Source organism: Chenopodium quinoa, unplaced genomic scaffold (assembly GCF_001683475.1).
Source record: "Chenopodium quinoa cultivar QQ74 unplaced genomic scaffold, ASM168347v1, whole genome shotgun sequence".
In the NCBI taxonomy this organism is placed as follows: Eukaryota; Viridiplantae; Streptophyta; class Magnoliopsida; order Caryophyllales; family Amaranthaceae; genus Chenopodium; species Chenopodium quinoa.
Window position 1 is genome coordinate 2,588,012 of NW_018744466.1, and position 10,671 is coordinate 2,598,682.

Below are 10,671 nucleotides of genomic sequence, written 5' to 3' on the forward strand. Positions count from 1 at the left end.
AGCCTCGCAGCACCTCTCGCACATGCACTAGCATCTACGCACCAGCCTCGCGCAACATGCTTCAGCCTCGCACCATATGCACTAGCCACGTACCATACGCACTAGTCACGTACAGCATGCATGAGCCACGCACCACGCACCAAGCATTGCTAGCCCAGCTAGTGCGCCTCTACACGCAAGGGCCTAGCATGCGTGTTGGGCGATGCTATGAGGCATCCACGCACTAGCACATGCGCTAGTGCCTAGCATTGGCTGTGCTTGGTGTTGTGGCTCTGCCATGCGCGCCAAGCATTGTGCTAGGGCAGCGATGGTGCCCAGCCATCCTATGGCACGCATTGTGCGCCTAGAGATGCTGTATGGGCTGCGATGGTGCCCAGCCATCCTAGGGCACGCATGGTGCGCCTAGAGATGTTGTATGGGCTGCGATGGTGCCCAGCCATCCTAGGGCACGCATGGTGCGCCTAGAGATGTTGTATGGGCTGCGATGGGCTGCGATGGTGCGCCTAGCACACCTAGTGTGCTTAGGCTTGCGCCTAGCCATGCTAGGTGCATGCTAGTTCGAACTAGCCTAGCATCCACATGGATAGGCCAGTGTGGTGCTAGGGCTATGTTCATACTTGTCGCTTTGTGATTTTGCGACGCTCGGTCTCGACGCCCTAGGCTCGATATCCGACGTCTCTATTCGTAAAACTTTGTCAACTCATTAAATCCGTTCGGATTAATTCGTCGTCTCGGATCGGTGATTCGATTGGGTTCGACCCAAAGGGTTCAGTTAAGATTAAGCTGTAATATCAATTGTACTTTGATATTACTGATCGGAAGCGGCCTCCACCTAGGCATTCCGATCACTTGATCTTACTGAAGAATTAACTCTATAATAATTCTGAACCCTCTATCAGAAGAATACACTTGTTGGAAGGACACCATTCCTTTTAATCTCCCACTTGTCCTTCCGGATAAGTGTGCATACAGTGTATAGCCCATTTCCTGTGTCTTTTAATGTTTCTTCGTGAACTATAAGGTAAGATTCATCGTCATCCTTATTACGTTCAGAAGTGTTTCTCGATCTCCGAGTTCGACTGTCAATAAGCAGATGATTTCTAAAATCCATCTAAGCACGACCATGCATTTTCACAGTCTTTCTCTTCGAGCGGCCTTGTAAACAACAAAACATCTTCCCTATTGTTAATAGGGGGACAATCCCAGTCTTGCATTGTAAGTTCCTCTTACTAAGAGGACTTAGTCTCCCGAGTGTTTCAATTATGATCCCCAGTTACGGCAGACGTTAGGAAACATCAAAGAGTCTAGTACTCAAACAAGAAAACTTCACAATACTCATGGTCGGAGGAAACAGGTTCCGATAATCATAATGAGAAATGTACTTATGACAATTTTTGAAATTTCTTAAAGTACTCTCATAGGTCTTATCTAGTACAGTTCCAAACTGTACCTGTGCAAATGATTTATGACTGTCACGTCCTCGCAGCACAAGAAACGGTGTTGTAAATCATACTACACACTAATCTATGGCGGTCATCAATCGTCCATCCGTTAGATGACCTTGATTAGGGACAGTTTTCGATTTAAATATTCAATGTTCACTTAACAGGTGTTTCTTTATCCAAGACATGGTCTTGATACCCTGTTTTGAATATTTTCGTAAATCGAATGGACTCATTATTTAATTCTAAACCACAATTAAATAGTAATGGAGTGAATGATAATTTTGCACAAAATTAATTACTCCATAAATGAATGGTTTCATTACAGTGTCTTACATTAAACATCCTATTTAATTAGTACACATGTACAGGGAATTTCAAAGCCAGTCTCCAACATGCTTGATTCCCATCGCCTCAATGTACTTGTTGTGTTTCACTTGAGGCAGCGGTTTAGTCAAAGGATCGGCCACATTGTCATCTGTGCCAATCTTACAAATTCTGATTTCACCTTCGGATTTCCATTCCTTTATCATGTGAAATCGCCTTTGCACGTGTTTGACCTTCTGGTGTTCTCTCGGCTCCCTGACCTGAGCGATAGCTCCATTGTTATCATAATAGAGGTCTATCGGCCCCTTGATTGAGGGTACAACACCAAGTTCGCTGATGAACTTGCGAATCCAAACAGCTTCCTTGGCAGCTTCTGAAGCGGCCAAGTACTCGGCTTCAGTTGTAGAGTCTACAGTGGTGCTCTGCTTGGCACTCTTCCAGCTAAACGCTCCTCCATTTAGGCAAAATATGTACCCTGACTGTGACTTGAAGTCGTCTCTGTTAGTCTGGAAGCTAGCGTCGGTGTAACCTTCAACAACCAGTTCTTTGTGGCCTCCATACACTAGGAATTTATCCTTGTTCCTTTTTAGGTGCTTTAGGATATTCCTGGCCGCAGTCCAATGCGCCTCTCCTGGGTTCGATTGGTATCGGCTCGTTGCACTCAAGGCATACATTACATCTAGCCTTGTACATATCATGGAATACATGATCGATTCAATCAGCGAAGCATATGGGATATGATTCATTCTTTCTTGCTCAACAGGTGTCTGTGGACACTGTTTCTTGCTGAGAGTTATGCCATGGGACATGGGTAAATGCCCTCTCTTGGCATTCTCCATGTTGAATCGAGCCAGTTCCTTATCAATGTAAGTACTCTAGCTTAATCCAATCATCCTTTTACATCTATCTCTGTAGATCTTGATGCCCAATATGTACTATGCCTCTCCTAAGTCCTTCATTGAAAAGCACTTTCCCAACCAGCCCTTTACTGACTCCAGTAATTTTGTGTTATTTCCAATGAGAAGTATGTCATCGACATACAGGACTAGGAATGCAATATCACTCCCACTGACCTTCTTGTATACACAAGACTCATCTGGATTCTTGATAAAACCAAACTTGCTAATGGCTTCATCAAATCGCAGATTCCAACTTCTGCTGGCTTGCTTTAGTCCATAAATGGACTTCTTTAGCTTGCAAACCTTTCCAGCGTTGCTTGGATCGACAAAACCTTCTGGCTGTGTCATATACATAGTTTCTTCCAAAATTCCATTTAGGAAGGCGGTTTTGACATCCATCTGCCATATTTCATAATCGTAATATGCAGCAATCGCTAGGATGATCCGGACGGATTTTAGCATTGCATCTGGTGAAAAAGTTTCATCATAGTCAATCCCGTGGATTCGTCTATAACCTTTTTCCACCAGTCTAGCTTTGTATATCGATACATTTCCACCCTTGTCTGTCTTCACTTTGAAGATCTATTTGCAACCAATGGGTGTATACCCCTCGGGCAAATTCACCAAGTCCCAGACTTGATTTTCTGACATGGAGTCCATCTCGGATCTCATGGCCTCTTGCCATTTTGCAGAGTCGGGGCTCGTCATAGCTTGCTTGTATGTCGCTGGCTCATCACCATCCATGACTAGGATGTCCAGATCATCGGTTAAGACGATACCGAGATATCTATCTGGTTGAGATCTTTGCCGTTGCGACCTACGAAGGGTAATCGGTTGAGCATTTTCATTGTCAGTTTGATTCTGACCAATCTTCTTAGATGCTTCCAAAGTATCTAGATTGTCAGTTTTGTCAGGTTGACATTGTTGCTCGTCCTCTCGAACTTCGTCGAGTTCGATTTTCCTCCCACTTGTCATTTTGGAAAGGTGATCCTTCTCCAAAAAGACACCATCACGAGCAACAAAGACTTTGTTCTCGGATTTATTATAGAAGTAATACCCTTTGGTTTCTTTTGGGTATCCCACAAAGAAACAGTAATCCGATTTGGGGTGAAGTTTGTCCGGAATTAATCGCTTGACATATGCTTCGCATCCCCAAATCTTGAGAAAAGACAACCTAGGAGGTTTCTTAGTCCATAATTCATATGGAGTCTTTTCAACAGCTTTTGACGGAGCTCTGTTTAGTGTTAGTGTTGCAGTTTGTAGCGCATGTCCCCAGAAAGAGATAGGGAGTTCACTAAGACCCATCATTGATCGAACCATGTCTAATAAGGTTCGATTCCTCCGTTCGGACACTCCGTTCCATTGAGGAGTTCTGGGAGGTGTCAATTCTGAAAGAATACCATTTTCTTTCAAGTGATCGTCGAATTCATGGCTCAAATATTGGCCACCTCGATCCGATCGAAGTGCTTTAATTTTCTTGCCAAGTTGATTTTCAACTTCTTTATGAAATTCTGTAAATTTTTCAAAGGATTCAGATTTATTCGACATTAAGTAGATATAGCCATATCTACTAAAATCGTCGGTGAAAGTGATGAAATATCGGTAACCTTGTCTTGCGGGTGTACTCATTGGTCCACATACATCCGTGTGTATTAGACCTAATAAATCACTTGCCCTTTCTCCCAACTTGGAGAATAGCTGTTTTATCATCTTGCCTAATAAGCATCCTTCGCAATTTTCAAACGACTCTAAGTCAAATGAGTCAAGAACACCTTCTTGAAGAAGTTTCTTGATGCGTTTGATGTTAATATGGCCAAGACGACAATGCCACAAGTAGGTTTGATTCGACTCGATGGTCTTAGCCCTTTTGGCAGTATTATCGATGTTATAAACCTGTTTGTCTAGTGAAAGCACATAAAGACCATTTTCTGAATGTGCCTTACCATATAAAACAGTATCAAAATAAATAAAACAACTATTGTTTTTGATTCGAAATTCGAATCCTTTGGTGTCCAACGCCGATATTGAAATAATGTTTTTGGTCACTCTTGGAACATGATAGCAGTTTTCAAGTTCTAGAATAATCCCTGAGGGCAAAGACAAACTGAGAGTTCCAACGGAGACGGCAGACATCCTTGCTCCATTGCCGACCCGAAGCTCGACCTCTCCCTTCTCTAGCCTCCTATTTATCCTTAGTCCCTGAGCATTGGAACAAAGGTGTGAGCCACATCCGGTATCTAATACCCACGATGTTTTGCTAGCAAAGTTTAAGTCTATAACGAAAATACCTGATGAAGAAGCAACATTGTCGTTCTTCTTATCTTCCTTGAATTTGAGGCAGTCCCGTTTCCAATGTCCCTTCTTCTTGCAGTAGAAACATTCGGAATCAGATTTAGAAGAGGCTGCCTTTTTGTCCTTGCTGCCCTTGGCAGATTTTGACTTAGGCGGGAACTTCTTCTTTTTCCCTTTAAAGATCTTATTTTTGCCCGGACGTTTGAATGGCTTGCCCTTCCTCACCATGAGCATGTCATGCTTGCCCTCATCCTTGAGGATTTGCTCGGCTTGCTTCAACCTACCATGAAGCTCGGTGAGGGTTTTCTCCATACCATGCATATTATAGTTCATTTTGAACTGATCATAGCCTTTGTGAAGCGAGTGGAGAATGATGTCAATTGCCATCTCAGTTGAATACCCAGCATCAAGCCTTTCCATGTTCTCAAATAATCCAATCATTTTGAGGACATGCGGGCTGACTGGTTCTCCTTTCTTGAGCTTGCTCTCAAGGATCTGCCTGTGGGTTTCGAACCTTTCAGTTCGGGCCTGCTCTTGAAACATATTCTGAAGCTCAGAAATGATCTCAAAAGTCGTCTCCTTTTCAAAGAAAGTCTTTTGAAGGTCCGGAGACATAGTGGCCAACATGATGCATTTGACATCCCGATTGGCACTTTGCCATCGGTTAAGGGCAGCCTGAGTGACCTCCTCATTGGGAGCGTCGGGCATTTCCTCATTAAGGACGTATTCCTTTTGCTCTTGCATTAATACAATGCGCAGATTTCTTTTCCAATCAAGAAAGTTTGGCCCGCTCAACTTCTCCTTGTCGAGAATTGAGCGCAAAGAGAATTGGTTGTTGTTTGAGTTACTTGCAGACATGGTTCTACAATTGAAAGAATTTGAAATGAAAAACCATTCATAAAAGAATAAGTTGAAATTTAAAAGCGTTCAGGCATATGTTCAATCTTATTGAGCATTTTATCCACGCATTTATAAAATTGTCCCTTTTAGGCGTGAATAAAATGATTCCGAGATCCCAAAGATCAAAAAATGGTTAAGCATGCTTTGGCTTGTCTTAATCATTAAATATCTTAAGGTAAGCTGTAATACTCCGTATTTTTATGTATTTTATAAATTATTTAATTAATTATAATATATATTTTTAAGGGATAAAGTATTTTAAATTAGTGAGTTTTATAAAAGTATAATTTATTTTGGGCTAAACTTTTATTAATTGTTGGGCTCGTTTAAATAATAGTATGTAAACAATCCTTACATACTCCTCGTGGACCAACCCATTTCATTTAAGTAAGCCCAATTCTTTTATTTGAACCCTTGTGGGTCAAATACTTCATAACTAAAGCCTACCTATTTATTAAGCCCAAACCCAATACCTACTTTCTACTCTATAAATATCCCCCCAAACCCCAAAATTTTCCTACACAAGAGATCAAAAATCAGATTTTGGGGTAAGTAATCTTTTCTTTTCTTTTTCCTTAATTTTCTTTTCTTTTCCTTCTTTTCTTATTCTTTCCTTTCCTTTTTTTTATGATGTTGTACGTGAGGGTTTTGGGAGAAACAAACCCCCACCTCACGCCACCTTGCACCACCTTGCTGCCGCCTCCAACATCCCGCCGGCGAGCAACCTCCGGCCGCCCAAAAATCGCCGGCAACCACCCCACCGTGAGCCACCCTTATCTCCCCTCTTGTTTTAAATATTATACTATAATTATATACTATGGATTTTATATTTTAATTATTGAAACGTGATTAGTGTTTCGGGGTTTTCTGATGTCCTGCGGGAGAGTTACAATTCCGAGACTGGAACCGGACGCCTGTACTTGCAAAATAACGGAGAATCCTGTGAGCTCCGCCTCCAACGGTCAAGTTAGTACCTGATTAAGGAGTAATTAATGCGGAAATTAAAGTGATTTGGTCTCTCTAGGTGAGAGTGTTTAATGTAGGTAATCTGCTTTGTTAGCGAGATCAGCCGGTTATTACTGTGTGTAATTAATGTGTTTTTTCCGTAATGTTTCTGTTCTCTTTTTGTCCTTCCCCTTAATGAGGATTAAGGGAGGTATTTATAACCTTGGGAAACGTGCCCATCCTAGGTTTAGGTAAACCTAGGGCCGATTGGGCTTCCCTCGGAAGTTGGGCCTGGGTGGCCGGTTTCTCCATTAGGCATGGAGTATGCCACATGTCTTGACATAACAGGTCCAAGGTGGACGAATAAGCGCGTGCCACGTGGGAAGCCCTGACTGTTCCAACTGGGGGACACTTGGCAGGACCTGATTGGTCCACGTGGCGCATTCCGATTGGTGGGAGCAAAATCCCCTAATCATTTTCCCCTCACAGGTGGCACGTGATTGGTCACGTGTTACCTGTGACAGGTGTCGCACTGTAACAGGCGACGGCCTGCTACAGGTGTCAGTCGGCGAAAGGACGAGAGATTTTGCCGCCCAAATTTTGAATTCTGAAAGTGACCCTTCGCCTTCTCACTTCGCCTATATAAGGGAGAGTTGTCTTGAGTCATTTTCACACTTTGAGAACTTTTTGAGAACATTCGGACCCCTGAACTTGCTCTGACATTTTGGACCTTTTCTGCCTACCGCCTGTTCTGACAAGCCGACTGCACCGGATTTCCAGAACTTCATCAACCGTTACTCGTTCAGGTAACTCAGTTCTCTTACTCTTAATTTTCTTTTTATTTTCTGAAATGGCACCACGGAAGCACACGACACGACCTAGGTTAGTGATCAGCCGGTCACCGGGGACGGCTGAATCTAGGACTAGGAGTGCCGCCTGCCCTTTTCCGGACCCATCTTTTCCCTTTATACAAAGTCCGACTGTATCTGTGTCTATGCAGAGCAGGATGGCCAGAACGAAAAAGACAGCTAGGATCTCAAATTCAGACGGCTCCTCCCACAGGGTGCCGCTTAGTGAAATATCTGACCAGGCGCCAGATGTGGAAGTGAAACAAGGCGGCCTGGATGCCGGCAATTCTGTAGGGGGAGTCATAGTGACCCCTTCCCATTTAACAGTTAACAAATCTGCTCCTTTTCAAAGAGAGGAGGCGGGCCCCTCCGGGAGAGGGGAGGAGTCGTCCTCTTCAGACTCGTCGGAGGACGATTCCGAGTCAAGCTCTTCTGGCCATGCTTCTTTGGGTACAGAAGAGAAAAACAGCCGCCTGCAAGAGGCGAGACTTTCTCACGCAGTTGAGAAGGGGGACAATTGGGCGGAACCATCCGCCTCTTACCGAGAGCTAAATACCCCCTACTACTGCACGGTACCTCGGGGCCGAATCACAGCCATGCAAGAGAAAGTGGAGAGCTTTATTGCAAACCACACCATGGGCCCCGACTTTCTAGTGTTTGTGCCGGATCCAGAAGACACAGTCGTCTGGCCGGCTGGTTCCAGTTATGAAAGCGCCTGCTTTGGCTGCTACGAGGCGGCCATCAAGGCAGGGCTTCGCTTCCCATTACATCCGGTTGTTCAGCGGATTTTGGATGGGTATGAGTTGGGGTTATGGCAGTTAGCCCTAAACTCCTGGGTCAACGTACTCGGCTATGTGGCCGGGTGCGAACTGCACAGGGTGGAGCCGAGCTTCGAGGCTTTCGCCCATATGAACTATCTCAGCCGGACCCCTAAGACAGGCGGTACCGGCTGGTATCAATTGACAAGCCACAGGGGCTACCTCATGACAAGAGGTAAAGCAAACAAGTGGAAGGACTGGCGGAGCACCTTCCTCATCATTGAGAGTTCTGACATTGAGCAGAACAAGCGCTTCAATAGGTGGAACAGGAATCCGCCCCTTCTTGCAGGCGGCCGTAGCATGCCGCCTGTTCCCCCCAAGGCTAAGAAAGAGATCCTTGATAAAGGACTCTTTAAAGTAGAGTCGAGGGTCGACTCTACTTCAGGGGTACGAGAGCAAGTACCCCTGCACTGCGTCCCGAGCTTCAAGTGGCTCTATGACGAGTACTTTTTGGCCGCCTGCGGCCTCAGCAGTCGGTGCTCAAGAGGTAGTCGGCCTGTCGAATACTCTGTTGTTCCATACATTTGTTGTTTATCTTTTATTAACTTTGCTGTTTGTTTTTGCAGCTGACGCCATGAGCAAAATCACCGCCTCCAAGACTGCGGCGGCCATGTTGCGGGCCTCTATTATGCAACAAGCTTCAACCGACTCCCCCAAGAAGGGGGCACCCTTGGTGAGCTCGGAACCTTTCACCCTCTTTTTGGAGTGTTTATGGGGCATGCCCCTCTGAAGATAGAGTGAAAAACTCAATGGAGAGTAGCCGACTGTAAAGGTACAGACGGCATGCCCCTCGTAGTACAAAATTGAATAGTAAGTGCAAACTTTTATTAAGTAGCTCTTTACTTTACATCATTCATAAGAAATATTTCTTAAGATTATCTACATTCCAAGTTCGAGGCAACGGTTGTCCGTCTGGTGTTTCCAGACGGTAGGTACCGTCCCTGACTTCCTCAGAGATTCGGTAGGGTCCTTCCCAGTTGGGAGTTAGTTTGCCAGACTCATTAGCCCTACCAACTGCTTCCATTTTTCTAAGTACAAAGTCCCCTACTTTGAGTGGACGCCTGTGTACTTTTTTGTTGTATGATCTAGTCATTCTCAGGCGATAGATCTCATGGCGCAAGACATCATTGCCCCTCTTTTCAGGAAGTGAGTCTAATGCCAGGCGCATGGCTTCCCAGTTTGCCTCTTCGTCATATAGCATTACTCGAAGAGTCGGCTCGTAGTGTTCTATTGGAAGAACAGCTTCCGCACCGTAAGTTAGGAGGAATGGAGTTTCTCCAGTTGCCCCTTTTTCAGTCGTCCTAATGGCCTAGAGAACATGTGGTAGTTCATCCGCCCATAGGCCGCCTGCTCGTTCAATCTTTTTCTTGAGACCGTCTGAGATGATTTTATTAAAGGCTTCTACCTGGCCGTTTGCTTGTGGATGGCCGACAGATGCAAAGTAGTTTGCAATTCCTTGATCACCCAACCAGCTTTTGAGAACAGGCGTCTCAAATTGGGGACCATTATCAAAAACCATAGACATGGGAACCCCGAACCGAGTGATGACATTTTTCTAAATGAATGAAATTACATCTTTCGTCTTGATTCCCTTTACAGCCTCCGCCTCTACCCATTTAGTGAAGTAGTCGACGGCAACAAGTATGTACCTCCTTCCGCCTGTAGCAGGCGTATATGGACCCAGAATGTCCATGCCCCACTTAGCAAACGGTAGTGGGCTGTGAATGGTAGTGAGGTCAGTAGCCGGACGGTGAATTAGTTTGCCAAACCTTTGGCACTTGTCACATTTTTTCACCATCTCCATTGCATCTGCTTCCAAAGTAGGCCAAAAGTAGCCCTGCCGCCTTGCCCTTTGAGCAAGCATCCTACCACCTATATGAGAAGCACAGTAACCAGAGTGAAGATCGTCTAGTATCTCTCGTCCCTAATCTGGAGTAACACACTTTAAGAAGGGTTGAAGGTACCCCTTTTTGTGAAGTTCTCCCTTTATCATTTCAAAACAGGTGGCTCGTTTTTTCAGTGCTGCCGCCTGTTGAGTATCATCCGGCAGTGTACCGTTTGTCAGATATGCCCTGATTGAATCCATCCAGGTTGAGCTTCTGTCTAGGATTCCAATAGGGTTTTCCTCGATGCTTCTCTTCTCCGTTACCTCCCAAAAAACAGTTCGAGGAGTATCAGAGGAGGCGGATGATGCTAATTT